Below are 13,389 nucleotides of genomic sequence, written 5' to 3'. Positions count from 1 at the left end.
GTTACCCATCGTCCACCCTCAAGTGCATAAAATAACTCCTTTACATTAAATGAGTACATTTAAATTTAATGTTGTTGTAATGTTTTACTATATTATATACATTTTTTTTAATTTTACAAAGTAACTAACTTAGATTAAGTTAGCAAATTTACATTTATATTTAATGTTGTGAAATAGTGTTGAATATAGAAGTGATGAATACTCAGGTAACAGAGACAGTAATATAGAATAATTATGTTTCTCTTGTGTAATGAGCTGAAATGGCATCAGATATATTAAATAATACAAAATACTTCCAATGGCTGAGACATAGCTTGCATTATGTATATTAATAAAGGGCATGGATTCTATAATGATCTGGATTTAAAAAAAATATTAAAAATAAACATTTAAATTTTAATAGACAAACATTTCTTTAACAGATAATGTTCACGATTTCTGTTAGTAACCATTAAATAATAAGAAACACATTTCACATTGAAGCTAAATACAAAGAACTGCAGTGCCAGCTTGAAGAACTGGAGAAAATATGCATAGAAATGCAGAGTAAAGTCCAAGCACTGGTGAGCAAAAAACCAAAAAACTATTTGCAAGGATTGTATAACAAAGCACACTCTACAAACATCAGAATGCAAGAGGAGAAGTGACGATAGGAGAAAAAGCATAATGACATTCAGTGTACGCTACACAAACTGCAGAGGAGACATCAAGAGTTACTGGACATCCATGACAAAGTACAAGAAACAAACAACAATATGCAGGAAAAGAAAGTTTGAGAAGAAAAACATAAAGAACTGCCACAGGAAAAATGAGGAACTGCAAGAGAAGCATGAAGAAAATCAAGAAACATGAGAAGAACTGCAGAAAAGGTGTAAGAAACTTGAGGTGCAGCATGGAGAGCTTTTCAATGAGGTGAAAAGCCTCATAGCGCAGAACAAAGATCTGCAGGAACTGTGCCTGAAAAATAAGAAAGATCACTTGCTTTTGCTAGAAGAAGGACTCACTAAATTCACTGTGCTTCAAATTTAATGTTGTTTAGAAACAAATAATGATGGATATGGATCATAACTTAAACTGAGCTTTAATTGGATTCCTGTTTTGAGTTCTTTATTATTCTAAACCTGGCCAGTCCTGTGTTTTTGGTTCATGATTTCATTATTATCTTAGTGTGTTGAGTTTAAGAATGTTTACTTTTCATGGAGTTGTATATGCCTGTTTATATGATTTACTATTATACTCTAATGTTAGTTGCTAATTCCCCATGACTGTACCTCTGTTAGCGTCATAATTCCTTTCCTGTTTTGTTCTGATCACTAGTTTCCTCTTGTGTCTCGTTTTGGGTTTCTACTAACCGTCTGATGGACTCTTGATTGTTTGCCCCTGTGTCTCGTTCCCCCAGCTTTGCATTGTCCCTAGTCAGGCTTCTGTGTGTACAAATAGCCCAATTTTCCCTGTGTCCTTTGGCAGGATGTTTGTTTCTCTACCTTGTCTGTACTCTGTGCTCCTCTTGGTTATTCTTGATGGGCAAAGTGAGGCTTTGTGAAACACTGAAATTTTTTTAACACAGTTTAGCCAGAAATTTACAGAGATTTCAAAACAATCGGACATCCATCTCCACAAAGGGACCTACTGGACACTTTTGTTATTATTACATCTTTAAAAAACTGTTCCATTAAATACTAACAAAGAAGATTGTTGCACAATTGGAGTCAAGGCTAATTATTAGACAAGATTATCAATAAATAATTATTGATAATCAACACATGTTTTGGAGAAATCGTCACACCAAAGCAAGAACATATTTTGTGTTAGACAACAGGCTGTGACTGTAAGGCTGTTTCAGCAAATACTTTACCTACTGTTTCACTTTCTTAGTAATTCAGTGTAATGGAGAAATAGAGAACAGTCTGCAGTGTTTATTGTGATAACTACATTTGTTATGTAGATTTAATTGTCACGTACTTTGCATTTAGGCTAAATGTAAACAACAGGGAATTCTGTGAAAGATTTATCATCTACAGAGGAAAGTGTGAATGACTGTAGTTAATTATTCTTATGGAGATTGAAGATGATTAAGAGAACATCACATTAATAATGTCTACATTTGTTGTAGTTCAGCTGTTTTGGGTCAGTTTCTTATGTCCTGAGACTTGCCAAAAACCTGTTCAAACGTATTGCGAATATACATAAATAATTTTTGCTAAGCTCTAAAAGTGTGAATATACAACACATTGTTCCTGCAAATAAACTAGTGGACCCTGTGCCCTTGAAACAAATGCATTTGTGAGGTATCTTTTGACCTGTACAGTGGTATCAGCGGTTGCCTTGTATGTACTAAACTCACCTGCCAGTAAAAAGTTCCTACAAACAGTCCTCTGCTATCGCTGCTTCTGACACTCCTGCTTTTGATGATGATGACTTTTTCTGGGAGTTTGTGGTGACATTAGATTTGTTCTACACATCATCAATCAAACTTAAAAGCAGCAGGTAAGCCACCAGTAGAAACTGCACCGAAACACATCAAAACCTCAATTAGCCGTGGTCACGTGAGGTGGGTGACAGGAACCACACTCCACAGCAGCATTTCAAAACATCTGCACTGCATAAGCTTGACACAGTGTTGACACGTCAGTGTGAAGTAGCCCTACCAATTATATATGTTGTTTGCTTTTTGGGCTTTTCCTCATCTCCTAACTCCTGCATCAACGTCAATACATTGTCTTGCTTTTTGTTAGTAAGTCTGCTTCCTGCTCCTGCTACCATCCACCAACTGTGACGTTTACTTTATTTTCTTGCCAAATACCTGCCAAACTATTGTTTTAAGCCTCGTAATAATCTAACAAAGAATAAATGACTGTTGAAGTTTATTTAAAACGACATACACTTTGTAAACCCCTGAGAACGCTTAACTTCAAAAAGCAGAGTTCTTTCAATTGGCTATGAGAGCAGACGGTTAAACTTCGGCAATTTGGTAGATCTTGAATTTTAAATGGTTTAAATTATTTCCTGGCAGCACAGCCAATATATTAGGATCCCTGCAGGAAAGTAAAGTCTGTAAAATATGGCTGGTGAAATCTGCTTTAGCTGAAATGTTTTCACCTCTGCCAAAATCTTAAAAACCAGAATACAATTATAGGCTCAAAAGTAAACACTGAAAAAATGTTTGTGCTTTGAATGTGTTTTTCTATTGACGGTTTAATTCCTAAGGTGAGTTTCTGAGAAATTTTGTAGCCACTGGAAAATCACTTGAGTCACACCTGAGTCTTTTGTATTACAGCTGGAAATAAACACACACATGCATGCACACAAACACACAGAGTGAGGTTGGTTGCACGAGCCATGTGCTTGTAGATATCTGTTGGCATCTGGCTCTTATTTCCTTTCTTCATGCCACAGGCCCAAAAGCTTTGAGCATGAGTCACAGGCCTCAGACCTCCGGGACATCCAGGCTCGCCTCTAAAGGGACAATACATGATCGCTGGAAATGTCACAAGCGTTTTGCAGAAATACAGTAAATGAGTCAGACGCAATCTTTAAAAAATGAATCTTTTTACACCACAGGGATCACGCTTTTCCACACCAGACAACCGTTTACTAGATTAAACACATTCAGCCCATTACAGTGAGCTACTACTATTTCAGTATTAGGTTTACTTCTTGTGATTAATTAGCTGAACGATTTAAAAGACACGTTCTCACTCATGGCTTTTTTTACTTCTCCTGTCAAGATTGTAGTTTGTTTTTTTTTTAAATTTTGTTTTGTTTTTCTAAGTCCATCACAGCCCTCGTGTGTGTTTTTGTTTCATGGTTCGTGGGATGTGCCGTTATTGCACAAGATGTTGGCGCAGACGTGCTCGGGAAAATATACACACTTACATTTTTTTATGAAATGAAAATAAGAGACAATCACATGTCACAAACTGCATGGCTTAAACCATGAGGGCTTTCTCCTGAACAACACAAAACTGGGTGTAATTTTCAAATGAATGAAGATATCTGATACGTTAGCAGCGTGCTGTTTTTATCTTTATAACTGTTAATAATTTCTCTTAGCACTTATTCAGACTTTATGGATTATACAAACTGTTTTGATTCATCTAAGCCTGTTTTGGTCTAGTGTTTTGGACTCTCTATGATTAGTGGTGGAAGTGTGGGAACAACACTGGGGCCAGAGGCCATGCTTTGTTCTCTTTCTGCTGTGCTCTGGTCCATTTTGGCCCTTAGGGGACATTTTGAGGAAGGTGGGCCGTAACAAGGATTCACTGAGTCACCAGTCGCACAGGCCGCTTGGCAATTTCCACAGTGTATTCAAATGTGCGTCAGAGCACTTGAAACACGGCGGTGGAATATACAATAATCAGACGGAGGCAATGTGCCAGCTTGGGTGCTGGCAGGCATACAGGATGTCTCAGTCCTCTGCATTTTACTGCTGTGTGCCTGGTTTGCCCTCTTATCTCATCCAGGGCTGAATATGGAGGAAATGTAGCAGACCTCTACTTCCCAAACTGACAGCTGCTCCATGTGCTCTGTCTGTCTGAGACTCTGTGAGGGGTGAATCCTTTACATAGATGACGCAGTAAAAAGAACAAAAAATGCCATTTTTGTACTTATTTCCACCAAATTTTCACCAAAATCCTTAATATGATCAGAAGCAGCCATGAATCCATCGCTTAAATTAGTACAGCTGTGTGCAGCGGATGTCTCATATTTTTATTCTCGTATTTTACACCACAACAGGCATATATTAAAAACACTCAAGGATCACTGTGTTTGATCTGAATGAATCTGCACCAGTTTTCACAGATTTGTGTGTTTTCAGTATGAAAATGTGCTGAGTGCCACAGACAACACATAACACAGGAAGCTGTGAAGTATTTAAAGCACAGCGGTCTATGGACGCAGGTCTAAGTCCAGAATAAAAGTATAAAATAACACAGAAATCACAGTAAAACACAAGTACAGAGGTTTTATGGGGTAAAGCTACAATATCACAGATGAATTGCTTATGTCTAATTATGTAGTTAAATGATTTTATCTGGTGGGTTTCTTGTTTAGGTGAAGTGTGATCCCTGTAAGCTGATCATACAGTGTAACACCCTTTGTCGGTAAAGTAACCGAATAAGATGGAATTAAAGCAGTGGAATGCTTTTCTTCATTCAGGGTGTTTTGTTCATCACTGTTATTACTGTAGATGTTGTATTTTTACCACAATGCAAGACACATGTTCAGACTAGCAAATGAGATTTATTTTGAAAGTAAATTGAATTTTCTGAAATGCCTTTTATGGCTGGCACCAAAGACCTGGGTGGGGTGAGGGGGTTATAGCACCTCCCATAAGACCCGGTTAAAATTATTCATAATAATAAAACATAAATGCACTTAAGTAATGCACATTGAGTAACATCGCATACCTCCTACTCATCCACATCGACATATATGAATGCATTACTGCTGTGTGTGCCATATAAAAGAATATTAAAGGAATATTTTGTGATTCTAACATGAAAGAAAAGAGCATGCTGCAATAACAGTAAATATACTGGATTTGCTTTTTATAGCTGAATGGACTGTATGATTAAAGTTGTTAAATCTAATAAAAGTTTAAATAAAATCTGTTTTTTTTCCTCCCACAGTGCGGGTCAGACGTCGCAGTAACCCGCCTCCTTCTGCTTCTGGTCTTCTCTGGTACAAATGCACAGTTGTCCAGTCAGCCAGCTGGTCATGACTGTCAGCAGGACCTCGGCTCAGGCTGCGGATAGAGGCCAGATGGTGAGGCTCTCTCTCTCACACACACACACACAGATGCGTGAGTAGTACATCCTTCTCTGAATAACGAAGGACTCGTAGCTACCTCAGTCGACCTCGCTACATGCTGCTTTTATTTCAAAGGCAGAGCGAGAGCTCAGGGGGAGAAATATGAACTGTGCTTCAGAAGCGAGGTCAGTGAACTGCAGAACTCTGTTAAAAATTACAGACAAATCAAAACAATGGTAATACACTCATGAGTCACTCACTGAGTTTCTTATTGGCTGCAGTTGTAATACAACATGGCAAATACAACATGGCAGGTTTGGACAATGCAGGTTGGTTCAAGACCATTAAAACTGTTAAACATTTTTTCCCCCTGGTTCAAGACTTTTTCATGGAGGTTAAAAAAAAGTGTGAAGACGTGCGTGTGAATGTGTGTAAAGCCCACATAAATTGTCACTTTAAGCTTTTGCTGTACTCAAATAAAATTGTTTTTGTCCCGTACCTCTGCTTTGTTGTGTGCGATCAACTAAACATTGATTTTTATATAGAATATTTTTTCTATCCTTCAAAAATATAATCCAAAATATTCATAAATCCAGGGGTTGCTTCAACTTCTAAATTCTTTTAGTAAGACTGTTTCTGTAGAAAAGAAAATCTTTCAGATTACATTAAAAATATTTTACTGGAATGAACTAATAGTTAACATACCTGTGAATGCTGCACTATTAAAATAAAAGCATGCAGTACAAAGTGGATATGTCTCCCATCAGTTTGTAGTAAAAATACAAGTTTTGTTTTGTTTTAAATAGTTATGAGGGCTGAATTTGTGGACCTAGAATATATGCTGTAAGCAAAATAAGAACATACATCATGACTCATGTAGCAGTTTTCAGGCTTTAGCTTCAAAGGGTTAAAGACATTTGCGTAAAAAAGAAAAAAAAGATGAAGAGATAATAGCAACACAACAAACAATAAGCAGACGTTTTGATCAAAACGGACATCTGTTATTCCCAACACGCTGTGAGTCATGTTTGCCTGAACTCTGCTATTATCAACTCATATTTACTGTCATTACTCACGTTAATGAAAGGTTTGGGCGGGCCCTTTTCACTGCAGTGTTTGACCAGCTGAACTGTGCAGTTTGTTCTACGACAAGAACCGTAACCTCAGAGAGGCGACGCGGGCAGAAGTGAGGAAAAAAGCCAACTGATTTGAGGTGCAGGATGATTAGTTCATGATTACTTGATTAACTTGTTTTTTATTTGTTTTTTTCTCACAGGAAATTCATAGAAAAATGTCTTTTGTAGCAGATCTCACCTCCTGTATGCATTCAGCATACCAATTTTTTTCCGTTTTGAAGTAAAATTTTCTTCAATCTCGTTTATTTATTTTGATTTATTTGTGTTTTACATGTACGGTGACCCCCCCCCCCCCCCCCCCCCCCAAATCACATATATTTATCATGTTTTTTCCTATTTATCAACAACTCCATATTTCTTCTTAAAGCCACACTAAAAATCTTCACCTTTTCATTCTTTTAAGAACGTCCGTCTTTTAAGCGCAGCACTGTTTATGTGCAGTGGATAAATGCGCTCCATATGCTGCGTGCATGCAACATACAGACACTGCAGCACGAGAAAGAAAGGCCAGTTTTCGCAGCTTAGCCCTGCAAGGTCTTTTCAGTCGCTATTTATGTCAGCGGACGTCGCTTCAGGAAACAAATGTCCAAGCTGTGCTGGCAGAAAAAAGGAAAAGAAAAATCAGTTACTTTTTTTTTTTTAACAAACTTAAACCCCACATGGTTGAATTCATCTAGCAGTTAGTTTTGCCCTCCTATTCAAAGGCTGTTTATCTCAGAAACAGATTTTTACATTTGGACGCTCGCTAGCAGAGACGACTCTGGTCTGGACGGTGGTGCCTCTGGTGAAGTGGACTGGCAGACAGCCAGCGCTCAACTGAAACCATGTGGGGATGCTTGAACACTGGTAGTCAAAAACATCTCAGCTACTATGTTCTTCTTACACCCTTCACCTTAACTTCAGCTTGATACTTGTAAAGTGCTTTCTTTATTTTTCTTCTTGCCTAAAGTAAAATATCTACAGCATCACCGGGTTGTTGTTGGTCACGGTCGTCTTAAATGGAGACTAGATTTATCTTTCGAAAGATTGAAAAACAAGATGCGTTTACAGCTACCTTATTTTGTTTTGCAATTCAAAATTATTTCATCTTCGTGCAGGTTTCTCCTGTTTTAAGCTTAAATGTGAAACTCAATGAATGCTGCATGTGGTGTGTTTGTCTGGCGACCTAAATAAGTCAGTGATTTAGTGCTTCTGTTCATCACAACCAGCCCATAGGTTTCCCCTCAGGGCCTTTTTACTCTTTTGAAATGTCAGTCTTTAAGCTATTCTATTCTATCCTACAAATTAAGACCCAATACAGCGAACATTAGCCAGCACCAGTATTTAAAATTGACTAAATAATAAACAGTGAAACTCTCAACCGTTCTGATGTCCTTGCCCCAGCTGCACTCAGTTTTAATAAATCTTGTGTTTTCTTAAATTACACAAAGAACATATAATGAATTGGCGTATTCTTGGGTGACTATTTTTATCTGCAGAATAATACACATTTGTTCGCTTAAGAGTGTCCATGGTAGGAGAATAGTGAGGTTGTGTCGGGGAGAAAAATATAAATAACCAAAGTGTCCTTCTGATAAATGTGAATGAAAGTAGTGTTTCCTACTTCTCATCCATCTGAGAGTGTTTTAGTATCCTCTGTGGATGTACACTGGATGAACTCCCAAAACCTTTCCAGAATTAAAATGAAATCCTCCTCCTCTCCCTGTTTTCTGGAAAAGGATCTACTATTAAAGGCTTTACTTGTAGGGACCACCATCCATGCTCGTCATCCTGACAGACTCTGTTATTCTAGGCAACTGCACCGCCTGATGCGTCTCCAAGTCCCGCAAGCAGTCTCATTCTAACTGCATCTCTGTGATTCGCCGCCACAAACCGTTCCCTCTCACTTAATCTGTCCGTTTTCTGCCGCCCTCCTTCTGGCCTCACGGGCCCCGCCTCTTTCAGCTCATTTACCCATGAGTCATCGCTGTGGTTTGGACTGGGGATCAAGAGAGTGCAGATGGATGAATACGTCTCAAAACAGAAATGGAGTTAAACCCACAGGGTTAAGGGAAACCTGGATGCAAATCTTTATATAATTTCTCGCCTTAATTATGTGCTGAAGTTGCCCTCTAGCCATCGCTAATATGGTGAAGGTAAATAAAATACAGAATGCCAGTTTTGGATGTGAAGAGTACCTGATTTGCATTCGCCCAAGACGTGAAACTCAACACTGACAAAAAGGTGAATTAAATATTGCGTTCCAGCTCAGGGCTGAGAGGAGTTTGATTTCAAACAAAGAGGGAAAACACACACAATCCTTATCATGTGTGATAAAACAAAGGGAAAATTCTGGTTTATGACAACTGGGTGTTCCCAATAGTCATATTTAACTATATATACTCATCGTCTTAATAATAAAGTAAGAAAGTAAAGGGGTAAGAGAGATGAGCAAAGAAAGCTCTGAGTAGGTACTGCACATGCCGACTTACAATACCTACTCGAGTTTCTGCTCCTGAGCAATTAAGGATTAAATCAACGTAATGTTCTCATGTTAAGAAATTTCATATTTTTAAAAAAAAAAAGCCTCCCAGCCTCCCTAAACATCTGGCCTCTCGTGTTTCGTGTATTAGATTTCTTAGCAATGTTTCCACAACCAAGTATTTCTTTCTCACAGTAGTTTGTTAAATTAGCTTTATGTGATAAACACAAGGCTTAAATAATAAGAGGGTATATTTTTATTTATTTATTTTTTATGGATTTATCATTTTTTTTATTTAATAAAAGGGCTTTTGTGAGTATAAACATATTCAGGTGTGTTTCATTCATTGAAGGACAGTCCTGCACCTTGTTATAATTGAGATTTTAAGATTATGATTTTACTTTTAGGCTCCATTCTCAGAGTTTTATCAGTTTTATACGTTTGTATTTATTTTTTTATATTTTTAATATCTTTAATTTTATCTTTGTGTGTGTTTAGAGGATGATTTTGGGAGTTAATTTCACAGTGGTGAGTAAAAAAAACAACAAAAAAACTGATTGTAAGGTTGAAATAATTAGCAGCGTTCCTCCTTGAACAATGAATTATTATAAATAAAACATTTCAGTAGGACTAACTCACGTCTGGACAATCTTGTTTAAATAATATGACAAACTTAACAACTTTTTTTTATTATTCCTAAATGATCCAACCATTAACCTTTTGGCAGCGGACAGCAGTGAGCCAACAGCACCTGGAACCAATCTCACTGTGTGAATTTCAGTTTTTGCATTGTGTTGAGTTACAGCTACTTGTTGTTGAGGGTTTTTTTCTATACATAAGAAAAACACACACACACCTATACATATTCATGGGTGCTCGTATCGCTGTGGTCTCTGTGATGCACCAGGTACACGAGTGTTTGGGAGGTCTGCTCATCCCGGTGCCGAGGCACCGTGGCGTCTTGGCAGCCACATTTACAGGCCTCGTGCTTCGCGTTTTGTTGAGCTGTACAGAGTTGAGGGTGAATTTAAAAGTTGGGTTTACAAGCCACGAGAGGCAAAAATCCATCTCATTATGTGTTTAAGCATTACACTGGCTTTGTTTGCTTCTTGCTTCACTGTAATCTCCATCTCCACCCTGGGCGACTTCACAAAATAAGCTGTCAGGGATTAGTCACGATTTCTGCAGCTCTCTATGACTTTCATCAGCTCGGACAGACTTTTACTCATTTTACACTAACAAGGTTTCCCTCCTGGAGATGTTCATTTATTTTTCTATAATTGGGTGTACTTTTCAGGGTTCTTCATTCATTTCCATCTAATTGGGTGTATTTTTCATGAACAGACTTGACAAACTAAGTGAATCAAATGAGCCTCCACCTTAGAGTCCCATGTTAAAATATTTAATCCTTATCTGAAGCTAGCGAAGCTGCTGGTGTTTAACGTAAGCCAGATCGCAGTTAATCACTGCTTGAGTCAGCCCTCATTACAAGGCAAAAGGGGAGAGATGCAGCAGGCTCGAGCCCCAGATTGCAGCCCTGTCGTCTACGTATACTTGATGTGGGAACATTGGTACTGACAGGGACATATATTGTTACTGCTGAAATTGCTATGTTGCACAGACTACCTTTGTTTTCGTGATGTTTTCTTTCATTTAGAAAACACAAAAACCTTTGAGGAAAGAGCCCAGTAATAACCTGCATGCACATGGTTACTGTTTTTCACTTTTATGACCCGTTTTCTACATTTTTTTAACCTCCCCCTGTAAAAACTAACAAAAACACAACCCTGTGATGCCAGATGACACTATTACTTGGCTATGTACAAGCTGGCTTGTTGCAGTGGAATTGTCTTACCTGTGCACATATGCATCTTCACTGTGAGGCCATAATTTCCACGTAACTTTGCTTTTCAGTGGCAAATCCAGGTGTGGTGCAAATGATGCCTTATGAATGCAGCCATGCACGGCTTAATTTCGCTTCACACACGATTGTTTCTCTCATTTGTAATTTAGCTGTTGTTTGAAATTGTGTTTGTGGGTGTTGAGCTGTGCTTTGTTTGCTGGTAGCACAAAGACAGGAACAAAGAAAGTATTTGCATTGTGTTTGACTCTGCGTAAATTGCTGTTTGGGAATAATGGTTCAGATCCTCCGAAAAGTTTTTTTCTTAAAGAAATTTGTGTTGTTTTATTTTTATTTGGAAAGAAGAGGATTGGCATTTTGAAACTCTGAACTAGCTTATATGAAAAAAACAGATACTCGCATGCTTGTAAGATCATTTTGAAGCTAGGTGTGGGTTTACTGGTGTGATTTTTACACATTTTTCACATAAAATAACAACTTAAGACCTTTGAGGAGGCTCATAGGTTTATTTTTGTGCATAAAAGGAAGTTTTTTCTTCCCACTCTTGCCAAAGCGCTTGCTCAGTAAGGGTCATAAGGTTTTTGGCGTTCTCTCTGTTTCTTTTTGTATTATTGTACGATATAAAGAGCGTGAGGCAACCGTTGCTGTGATTTGGCACTATATAAATAAAATTGAATTGAAATTCAACTGAACATTTGGTCAGACTGACTCCTTCATGTTAACTTTGGGGCTAAGCCTATGGCAGATTTTCACGACACTTGAGCTCGTCATCTTTGAACTGGAAGTCACACTTTGTGCTTTATCTTATTTAAAAAGGCTAAGCAACAGTAGAGCATATTTTGCAAGTTTTGTCCACCACAGCTGTCAGTGAGAAGAGTCAAATTGTTTGCTCGTGCAGCATGAGAAATGTCTATTTTAATTGTCCACACCCTTTTTACCCTCAGTTTTCTCCCTCCATGGAAAAGAGGGAAGTGTGCCATCCGGTTACTGGAAGAGCCAGCCGACCATGTGGAAAGTCTGCTTCACACGGGCATTCTTTCATAGCGTGTAGCTTGAGCTGCATGTGTTTGAATGTAGGCGTGTGTGCTGAGAGGGAAACCTTTCTTCGCAGAGTCACTATTTTGACTCTGCTCTGGGCCTGATTTCCTTCACTTGTGGTTCATCTAAAGAACAATCACATCAGTAAATGATGATTTATAAATTTAATGAGGTTTTAAGACTGGATTATGTTGATTGCAAGAGAGGAGTCGAACCATGAAGCACCAAAGCAGCTTACAGTGTTAACCCAAACTTGGCAATCGGGAACTTAAAACTAATAAAGGCTGTGTGGTGGGGAAAACCCCAGGTCTCCTGCTAGTAGTGTAATTTAAATAAATAAATAAATGTAACATTAGAATTATCCACTTACCTAATGTCCCAAGGGGAAAACACAAGCAGAGTCAAAGGCGGATTATGTTTTATAAAGCCTGTTAAATTTGGGGGCCCAATAGAAATTGCTGCGAGACACAAGCACAAATACAAGGCATTTCTTTGATTTATTCATGTTTCATTTGCAGTTTGTTTCTAAATATTTCAAAACACCTTTAGTGTTAGCCTATCTGATAGTGTAATGAATCAAAAAATAACTCCCACACACACGTTTTGCTACTTTACTACAGCATTTTGGTCTACATGACCTGGAGAGTAGGCACGTACACCCAAATTACAAAAGCTGTGTTTCAATAAAATAGAAGCTGGATCAGTTATCTGTCTTACAGGACCACCGCAGTGAGCTGCAAAGTCCCAGTTATACAAGAAACCTGCAGTTTGGCTGGTATTGACCTATACAATAATAACAATAATTCTCTCTATATATGTATATCTGTCTAAATAATTACTTAAATGAGCCTTTATGACAAATATTAGACCAAAAATGAAATGACGAAGCAAGCATTCATTGATATTTAACCATTTTTCAATTTAATTCGTCTGAAATTGTACGCTGAGGGGTAAACGTCTCAAATGTAAAGGGTGCAGTTGTAACTGTCATTTGCATTAGAAAGGAGATAAAAGATGCTGACAGAGGGGTGAGTGGTACAAGACGAACAACAAATAATAATTTGGATGTTTCTGCTACATACATGTAAAGCGCTATACAAATACAAGCCAAGCCATTTATGTGTATAATTTGAAAGAGG

General features: G+C 37.9%; 1 long non-coding RNA gene across 1 annotated transcript in view; it reads left to right on the top strand.

Annotated features, from left to right (window-relative positions):
• Positions 1–5,761, top strand: part of LOC147308255 (uncharacterized) — a 44,213-nt gene extending 38,452 nt beyond the window's left edge. Inside the window, exon 3 of the long non-coding RNA XR_015125987.1 lies at positions 5,634–5,761. This is a non-coding gene — a long non-coding RNA (uncharacterized LOC147308255). The remainder of the gene's footprint in view (positions 1–5,633) is intronic.
• Positions 5,762–13,389: the final 7,628 nt, after the last annotated feature.

The sequence above is a fragment of the Aulonocara sp. 'chitande type north' Nkhata Bay genome, linkage group LG18 (genome assembly GCF_057382095.1).
Source record: "Aulonocara sp. 'chitande type north' Nkhata Bay isolate Kocher_YH1m ecotype deep benthic linkage group LG18, A_spYH_male_GT1.1, whole genome shotgun sequence".
Lineage (NCBI taxonomy): Eukaryota > Metazoa > Chordata > Actinopteri > Cichliformes > Cichlidae > Aulonocara > Aulonocara sp. 'chitande type north' Nkhata Bay.
Note: the sequence above shows the minus strand (reverse complement) of the source record. Positions and strands in the feature narration are given on the sequence as shown.